The following is a 10,570-nucleotide window of genomic DNA, read 5'->3' as shown; positions in this document are numbered from 1 at the left end:
GTCCCTCACAGTAGAGGTGGGTTCGTACTTGAAGGATGTAAAAGGATTTACTAGGTGGAAAAGAGATGCCTGTGTATTGGCATGAGGTATGTCACAGCCAAGCCTGGTCATTAGATGGGACTGGTACACCAGGTGCATATGAGGATGTGACAGCAGATGTTGTAGATGTTGACGAGAGGCTGAAGAAAGGGCTGCCCTCCTGGTTATGATTCTGGTGATCCCACCTACTAGTCATATGGATTCTCACCCCACAGCTCTACTATCTGACTCAATCAAGTTCCAAATCTTCCTCTTAAAGGAGGGGAGATAGGTGATAGCTTGCTCCTGTTTAGTATGAGTTCCTTTCTTCTTTTAAGCATAGGAGTCTGACTTGGCCTGGCTTCAGGGGAACAGGGAAACTGAGGCAAGAAGGGAAAGGAAATTGCAATTCTGTGGGCAATCAGGTGTCCAGGACTCGTTCCTAAAAACACGGAACATGCTAGAAAAAGGACACTATGACTAATGTTAGCCTACCTATTACTTCTGACCTATTTTTGTTGCTTCAAGCATGAACTGGGGCTATCTAGCCCTGCAGCTGGGTCCCCAGATGTTGTAGCAAGTCAGAGATTAGGTGATGGTCAGAAGAGCCTGAAGACTTCTGAAAAGGCACTTGCAGGACGAGAGGAAAGAGCATGGCTTTAGGTTCGAGTTCAAATAGTCCTTCCTAGCTATGTGTTTTTGAGCAAGTTACCCAGTCTCTCTGAACCACTGGGTCCTCAGCTGTGAAATAGGGATTATAGCACCTATTTCCTAGGATTGTTGTGAGGGTAAATGAGATAATTTATATGAAAGAATCTGGCACACAGAGGATATTCTGCTTCTCCTCATGACCCTGTCTCAAGAAGCCTAGAGAGCTCTTTTAAATCAATAAGAGAATGGATACTCCAATAAAAAAAAAATAAGCAAAAGATAGAAGCAACTAATAAAATAATACATTTTAATGTATAAAATGTATAAAATATAATACCATGTACAAACAAATATACAGCCATATATACACACTTCATTAACCAAAAAAGGCAAATAATAACAATAAGAAAATATCGTTTCCACTTAGCTTGACAATGTTTAGCAACTATTTACTCATAAACACAGTGTGCTGGGGCGCCTGGGTTCCTCAGTTGTTAAGCGTGTGCCTTCGGCTCAGGTCATGATCTCAGGGTCCTGGGATCGAGCCCTACGTCAGGCTCTCTGCTCGGCGGGAAGCCTGCTTCTCCCTCTCCCACTCCCCCTGCTTGTGTTCCCTCTCTTGCTGTGTCTCTCTCTCTGTCAAATAAATAAATAAATAAAATCTTAAAAAATAAATAAATAAACACAGTGTGCTTCCATTCACAATTTATAAACTACTTGTATTCTTTTTATGTGAACTACCTAGTCATACCTTTTGCCCATTTTTCTAATGTAGCATTGCTCTTTTCCTTATTGGTTCATAAAAGCTCTTTATATATTAGATTTTAACCTTTTGATTACCATATGTGTTACACATACTTTTCTAGTTTGTCATTTGTCTTTTGACTTGTTTATGGTATTTTGGCTGTGTAGAAGTTTAAAAATCTTTAAATGGTCAAAATCATCAATGAATGTTTCCTTGTTAGCTCGGCAAAGAGGATAAAGTTTCACAATACACAGCATGGGAAAGGCTATCCCTAATATGCGATTGTTGGCTTAAGTAGCATGGACTGCAACCACTTTACATTTAGATCTTTTATGTCTCACTGCTCTGATTGAAATTTTCTCATTATGTAGTGTTCCTATGTAGACTTGTCTTCCAACATAGATGTGAGCCCAGGGAGAAAATACACTGATCACACAGACTTGAGTATTCTAGTCTTCTCAAAGTTGCCTATCTCACTGAAAATTAATTGACTATGATCAGGGCACCTGGGTGGCTCAGTCAGTTAACCGTCTGACATTTGATCTCAGCTCAGGTCTTGATCTCAGGGTCTTGAGTTCAAGCCCAGTGTGGAGTCACTTAAAAAAAAAAAAGAAAATTAATTGACTGCAATCTGGTTTATACATTGGTCTAATGAGTTTCGTTAGTGTGAGTCTACCCTAATCTCAGTGCTGACAAAATCAGGTCCCTAAGCTATATGTAAGTCCAAGAGTTGGACTCTAGGTTGTGTTAATTCATCCAGAACTTTCTGAGAACTGTCAGTCTCACCACTTTTTCTTGGAGATAATCCCCAACATTTCCATGGCTATGCAAGTATCTTCCTCAATAATAAGTGGTAGAGGTGAAGGTGCCAGAAACCCTGTAACTAATAATAATTAATAATCATACCTTCCCCCTAATTAAGTATTTTTTAGGTGCCTGGCACTATTCTTGGTAGGTGTAATGGACTATTTAACAGGTACAGCATTCCAACATAACATAAACAACATTAATTTCTGACTTACAGGTGAAGAAAAAGGGGCCCAGAGAGACAGAGTAACTTGATCGAAGTTACTAAGTCAGAAAGTAGTGCTGCCAGTATTTGAACCCTGGACTGTCTGTTTTCCTCTGTGCTTGTGTTTGTCATAGTTGATTATGATCCTGTCTTGAAATCTCCCTTTAGCTTAGAGATCTTCACTGTTACCTAATTATTCCACTAACTATACCAAAAATAAATTGATAACATTTTTCCCCACTAAGTTCTTCATTTCTTTCTGAATTGTCAAATCTCCAGCACTTACAGACACATCTGAGCACCCTGTGGGTAACACATAGGGAACTCCTGCCAAATCCTTCTTCCCGGGAAGTATGGGCATCCATTCTTCCACTATCGTCATGGCTGCTGTGTCGAATTTAAAATATAAAGGATTTCTTGTGCATTGTCTTCCAGCCAGAAGAAGCAGCCATAGGCTGACACATTCCATATGAGGCCGTGGGCCTCCAGGAAAATGTCTTTCTCTTGGTGTGTTTTTTTTAAAGTATTGATTTAGCTCTTCATTTTCTGACTGAATATAGACCTTTACCAGTTCCAGGTGGCTTAGTAATGTTCAGATAACTAAAATGGACCAGCCTATAAATGAATTGAGTTATTCGGAAGATATAAAAATACTGTGCAATTTTGTTTTATGTAGTGCTATTTTTATGAGAGTTAGAAAACGTTCTGTAGACAGAACAGTGGAAAACAGAAAGGGAGACAGCATTGTGCCACAGGAAGAAACAAGAGAGAGAAACCTGGAAAGAAAGAAGGGAAATTAATAATTGATTATCACTTACTATTGACAGTCACCGTGCTAGATCCACCCTTTATATCCTCTTGTTTAATCTCTACAGCCACCCTGGAACATAGATTTATTGCATCCATTTCGTGGATTAGCAAACAGGCTCAGAAAGGTTAAGTAACTTGCTCAAGGGCACACAGCTAGTTCACGCAGAGCTGGGATTTGAGTGCAGTTCTCTCATCACCCTTGGTGTGCTGGGTACGGAAAGGAAGAATAGATCACAAAACTCAAACTGAAGCCTAGCAGAGAACTGAGGAGATCAAAGTGAAACTGACAGGGGACGGGAGAAAAGGATGATCACAGTGACAGAGGAGTTTGTGCTAGCTGTTAGTAAGTGCTGTGGTCTCTGAGTCTGAGTCCTGCCCACTTGGAGCAGGGCAGGAGCAGGTGGCTGGAGTGGGTCCCGATGGGGGTGAGGATGGCTGGAGGGCCTCACCCAGTCAGAGGGGCTGCTGGTTCCAGCACAGCTGAGAGTCTGAGTTAAGGCAAAGAGATGGTTGGGCGGGGCCTGAGACAGGGACCCTGGTCTCTCTAGGATGGTGGGGACACTGGGTTCAAGGGGATGGCTCCCCCTTTTGGAGGAGCACTCTCCTTGTCAGTCTTACATCAGTAAATCGAGACTTAATCACCATGGTACCAGTAATGCCCCAGCAACCCATCAAGATCTTTCCTGATGATTTGAGTGAGAAAGCCACAGGAAGGTTTCAATGCATTCAAAAAAACACTTACAAAAAGCACACTGTCTGTTGCCAGACATGACTTAAATGATGGGGACCAAATGGTATGCCAAAATACTTTGATTCCTGCTCTTTAGAGCTAGAGTCTGGTGGGGGGAGACAGATACTAATCACATGATCGTATATCAGATTAGTGTAAAATTGAAACTTTAACAAGTACTTATTATGAAAGGTACACAATACTATAAGGTACGGCTTCCCTGAGAAAGAATGCCTGTGCAGTGACGCAGGGAATAAGTAGAGTTAATTACTTGAAGGAAGAGTATTATATTCCAGATAAAGGAATCATTAAGTGCAAAGTTCCCTTGTTTTAAATGGTTCATCCTGGAGGAGGGAGGCTTAGTGCACGATCAGGGCTTTGCACACATTTTACATTCTATCTGGACGTCTCCTTTCCTTACTGGAAACTTCCCTAATGGTCAACAAGTCCACATTTCAGGGTGAACTTCATGCTTCTGTTTTTAAACATAATATACGTTTCATTTATTCATGCATACATGCAAGGATCCATCTATCCAATCAGATCTCCAACCAAGTATCTATTTATCTGTTCGTTCATTACCTATTTATATATCCATTTAATCATCCATCATACCAATTATCAATCCATGTGTCTGTCTACCCATCCACCAGACTACCATCCATCAGTCCATGTATCTATACATCTAGACACATTTTATCTCTCCATGTGTTTATATATCCATTTACCTATCATCCACCTACTATTCATCCAGCCATTTATCCACATATCCATCTATTTATTTATCCATTCATGTATCCATTTATTCATTTATCCCTCTGCAACATAATAAGAAATATGTTTCATCTCTAACCCCAGTTCCTGACACAGAGCTCTGAAAACCCTTATAATTTCCTGAGTGATGGGGGTGATAGAATTGTCTTTCACAGAGGTCCCAAATCCCTTGGAATTTGCTGGGTGATAAGATTACCATTTGTTCTAATGATGTGACTCTTGGTGGGCTCCTGAATAGCTTCAGGATGGGGACGTGTCACCAGATAGATCAAGCCATAATTGGATGCTCGAAACTTCTGGCCTCACCTCTCCCCATTTTCTGAGGAGAGGAGAGGGGCTGGAGATTGAGTTAATAATTAATCATGCCTATATGATGAAACTTCCATAAAAATCCCTAAAGCATGAGGTTTATTTATTTATTTATTTTTTTAAAGATTTTGTTTATTTATTTGACAGAGAGAGACGCAACAAGAGAGGGAACACAAGCAGGGGAGTGGGAGAGGGAGAAGCAGGCTTCCCCTTGAGCTGGGAGCCCAATGTGGGGCTCCATCCCAGGACCCTGAGATCATGACCTGAGCCGAAGGCACACGCTTAACGACTGAGCCACCCAGGCGCCCCAGGGTTTAGACAGGCTCTGGGTTGGTGAATCCATCGATGTACTGGAAGGGTAGACACCCCAACCACCACAGGGACAGAGTTTCTGTGCTTGAGAACCTTCCAGAACTTGCCCTATGTTCCTCTTCATCTGGCTATTCATTTGTATCCTTTACAAACTGGTAAATGTGGGTAAAGCATTTCCCTGAGTTTTATAAGCCATTATAGCAAATTCTCCAACCTGAGCAGGGGCTTGTGGGAAGCTCCAATTTATAGCTAAGTTGGACAGGAGTGTGGGTAGCCTGGGAACCCACTACTTGTGATTGGTATCTGAATTGGGGGGCAGTCTTGTGGGGATAAGCCCTTAACTTATGGGATCTGGGCTAACTTCAGGTAGTGTCAGAATTGTTTAATGTGAGGAAAAACTGCAGACATTTGGTGTCCGAAGTGTAATGAGTGGAGAAACAAGTCTTCTTTTACCCTCCTTCCAACCAACCAACCATTTATTTATGTATCCATTCACCCATTCTTCCACTCATTCATCCATCCATCCAACCGTGTATTCATCCATTTATCATCCATTCATTTAATCATCCAAGTATTCATCCATCTTCCATCCATTTATTTACCCACTGATGTATTCATCCATTTCTATTGCTGCTGTGACCAGTTACCACAATCTTAGTGGCTTAAAACAACACAGACCATCTTATACAGATTGTCTCCAACTTATGATGGTTCAACTTAAGATTTTCCAATTTTACAATGGTGCAAAAGCAATATGCATTCAGTAGAAACCATACTTTGAATTGTGAATTTTGATCTTTTCCTGGCTAGCCATATGTTATACTACCCTCTCTCATGATGCTGGGTAGCAGCAGTGAGCACAGCTCCCAGTCAGCTGGGTACAACAACCAATACACTTACAACCACTCTGCACCCATACAACCATTCTGTTTTTCACTTTCAGTACAAATTCATAAATTCCATGAGATATTCAACATTTATTATAAAATAGGCTTTGTGTTAGATGGTTTTGCCCAACTATAGGCTAATGTAAGTGTTCTGAGCATGTTTAAGGTAGGAGAGGCTAAGCTAGGATGTTCAGTAGGTTAGGTGTATTAAATGCATTTTTGACCTAGGGTATTTTCAACTTAACGATGGGTTTATCAAGATGTAACCCCGTTCTAAGTTAAGGAAGATCTGTAGTTCTAGAATTCAGAAGTCCAAAATGGGTCTTAAGGGTTAAACTTAAAATGTTGGTAGAGTTGTAGTCCTTTTGGGAGAGTTGGTTTTCTTACCTTTTCCAGCTGCTAGAGCCCACCTGCATTCCTGATCTATTGTCTCCTTCCTCCAAGTTTAAAACCAGCATGTACATGCACCTTCAAATTTTCAAATCTTCAGAGTTTAAAATCACTATCTATGTGCATCTTCAAAGCTCTCTCTGTGTCCCTTCTGCCTTCCTCTTATAAAGATACTTGTGATTACATTGGGTCCATCCAGATAATCCAGGATAATCTTCCTATCTCAAAGTCAGTTGATTAGCTAATTTAATTCCCCTTTGCCATGTAATCTAAGATATTCACAAATTTTTAGGAATTAAGACATAGACATTTTGGGGGCCATTATTCTGCTTACCATACCATTCATCCTTTTATGTTTTAATCCATCCAGTTCATACATTAGTTCATCTTTGTGTTCATCTACCAATCCATTAATTTGGTCATCCACTCACTCATCTATTTATGTACCTACGTATCTATATATCTGTCTATCATCTATCAAGTTCCCCATCCATCCATCCAACCATCAAATTGTCCATTTATTTATCCATTCATCCAACCAATCATTCACTTGCTCACCACCCATTCATCTGTCATATCAGCAATCCATTCTAATTTCATTATTTCCATTTATCCATTCAACATCCATTCATCTACCAATAATTCATGCATCAATTTATCCACCTATCTAACCATCCATCTAATCATTCATGAGCTACCCTTTTCTACCTTGCCTCTGACCTTTTAATTAACATAGTACCCTTTCAAGACCCCAAACACACGTGCGCACATACACACACACATCAAAATTTGGACCTAATGACCAAAACAGGTCATCCTACCTGGTAATTTATTCTCAACCACCTCTTTTTCTGATCCCAACTCCAAATGACTTGGAGTTCCTGGATCCTAAGACTCTCTCAGTTTTGCCTGTAGTAATTTGTACTGGCTGTATGCCAATGGGTCTTCCTGTAATCTTAGTTTATGGAACCCTGCCTGTGTTGACTCTGTATTGACCCTGATCTGCCCTTCTCCTGGTTATGCCCAGGAGTGAAGAGAATAAACAAACCTGCAGTATGTGAGTGTGTGCATTGGGAAGGTTCTGGATTAGAGCTGCATATCTCAATGTTTTTTCTGCTCTACTATCCCTGCTCCCAATAAGGAGGTTTGAATGAAAGTTATACTCTTCACAATCTAGGTTGATTTTTTTCCCCACAGGGAAGTAGGACAAATAATACTGAAAACACTTGTAATATGATGGTCAAAAAAGCATTTTGAGGGGCGCCTGGGTGGCTCAGTTGATTGAGTGTCCAACTCTTGATTTCGGCTTAGGTCATGATCTTGGGGTTGTTGGGTTGAGCCCCGTGTCAGGCTCCATGCTCAATGGGCAGTCTGCTTTTCTCCCTCTCTGCCCTCCCCCTGCTCGTGCTCTCTTTCTCTCTAAAATAAATAAATAAATCTTAAAAAAAATTTTGAAAATATGAGAAAAAGTCATTTAAAAATCTCAGAAATTGCCATTAGATAAGGACAAACTAAATAAATATGGTGCACTTTATTTTTAACAAGTTTTGTTTCCCCCGAAGATACTACTAATAAGGTGAGAAGGCACGTATTACTGAAGCATAGTGGCAGTAACTGCCATGTCACCACTCATCCACAAATGCCACCATAGTTTACAGTTGTCAGGCTGGTGATGGTCTCTCACCACTGGCTGAGCCACAGATAAGGTAGACTGTTGGCTCTGTGACATTCCCAGCACTCAGCTAAAATACCACCCCCTGCTGTGTGGCTCAGGAGAGCACTTCAGAATACAAATAAATAGGAGTGACACTATTATAAGAATACCCACTCCCATTTATTTGTTTTCTAAAAGGTATTTCATTAGAGGCAAGACACTTGCCATGTACCTCATCATCGGCCCTGTCAAGACACAACCACTGAAGACAACGACTGAATGACTGCCAGATTCCTATAGAGTTTTAAGGTAAAAAATCCATCATGGGCACAAGTTTAAACTGGAATGAAACTGTTTGAGCAAATCTTGGTAGATTTGTGCCAGCTCCTGTCCCGCAGATACCCTGAATTCGTTGAGCGAGCAGAAGCGCTGGTACGTCTTCATGGAGCTCAAAACTGGCCCTTTGGGGGCACAGTCTACACTTTTTCAAAACCATTCAAGGAAGACTTAATGGAAATTGTGCTGCTATCAGAGCCTTGGCCAAAAGAATATTTCAGAAATGAATGAAGAGGGGCAGTGCTCTAGCAATTCTCTAAGACTGACTGGCAGTCTGGTCTGGGAAGATATCACTTCTTAGCAGTTGGGAGATTCTAGGGCCCTGAATCAAAAGATTTTGAAGGCACTGACATTCCAACACTGGGAGGTCACTGGTTTATGAATAGGAGCTCTGGCCATCACCAAGACATGAGCAAATTATACATAAAGTGTTTATACTTTAACATCTTGTATAAAACACTACTTGAAATCCTCAACAATAATTCTTAGGTTTATGCCAAAGCTCTTTCACATGCTACATCTCATTTGATCCTTACAACAACTCTGAGAAATTGCCTAGACAGGGTATATCCCCATTTTACAGATAATCTAGAAAGTCGATGTCCAGAGATGGCAAACAGTTTTCACGCTGCGAGCCATTCCCAGTTGGAGCTGTTGAGGACAGGAGGGGACAATATAAGAATGCCTACCATGCTTTTCCTCAGCAAAAACACGGAAACTGATTAAATTTAAAAACTGTAGTGCTTTCTTCCTAGAGGGTAAAACAGTGCTGCTTCTTTTATTGTTAATTTGCAGGTGGTCGTCTCTGAGTTGGTCAGTTACGCTGATGGTAGAATTGTGTTCACAAGGACAAGGATTCCACCACACCTTGAGGCTTGGTGAAGAACCTCGGCTTAAGCACGTTTTTACGGCTAAAATTATCTAACTGTCGGTGCAGGAAAGTACACTGCTGAGTGAGAATGAAGGATTTATGGAACTGTTTCAGGGTAGGGTGACTGGTGTTTTAAAAAAAAAAAATCCTGCCCAAGAACATGTGAGGTATGACTTTTTATAAATCATAGTTACTAAAAGTGAGCAGTCATATGTATAAACTCAGATTAAAAAAAAAATAAAAACAGTAGTAGTGTTTAGACATGCGTGAGAGAGCTCTGCAGCACTTTAAGAGTTAAATCAGTCAGATTAAATCATAAGGGATGGAAGCCATATATTACCAGAACTCACTTTAAAAGACAAAAGGTGGCTCAGGTCATGATTTCAGGACCCTGGGAGCCCCGCATTAGGCTCCCTGCTCAATGGGGAGCCTGCTTCTCCCTCTGCCAACCCCCCCACCCCCGCTTGTGCTCTCTCTCTCTCTGTGTCAAATAAATAAATAAAATCTTAAAAAAAAAACCAAATGATTAAAAAAAAAAAGACAAAAGTTCCCTCAGGCCAAAGGCAAGAAGAACGGAGATTGACTTCAGTCGAATCAGTGGAAGAATTAGTATGTTTCAAAAAAGAGTGAGGGGCGCCCGGGTGGCTCAGTCGTTGAGCATCTGCCTTCGGCTCCGGTCATGATCCCAGGGTCCTGGGATCGAGCCCCGCATCGGGCTCTCTGCTCCGCGGGAGGCCTGCTTCTCCCTCTCCCACTCCCCTTGCTTGTGTTCCCTCTCTCTCACTGTGTCTCTGTCAAATAAATAAAGTCTTAAAAAAAAAAAAAAGAGTGAGTCAACAGAAGGGGGAAGGTCTACACAGGACAGGGGGAAATGAGGGCCAGAGGAAAGGATGTAATAATGGAGTAATTAACAATTTGTCGAGCAGTTTTCATGTGCTAAGTAGTTTGAATGAATCATTTAATCCATACAACAACCCTGTTATCGGGATCAAAAAAACTTCACTGGTGGTAAATCTGGGATTTGAACGAGATCTGTTGGCCTCCAAAGCCTGTGTTGGCCTCCAAAGCCCG

Source organism: Mirounga angustirostris, unplaced genomic scaffold (genome assembly GCF_029215605.1).
Source record: "Mirounga angustirostris isolate CCGP_5_RB_7025 unplaced genomic scaffold, mMirAng1.0.hap1 SCAF_10, whole genome shotgun sequence".
Lineage (NCBI taxonomy): Eukaryota > Metazoa > Chordata > Mammalia > Carnivora > Phocidae > Mirounga > Mirounga angustirostris.
This window is presented reverse-complemented; position numbering follows the sequence as displayed.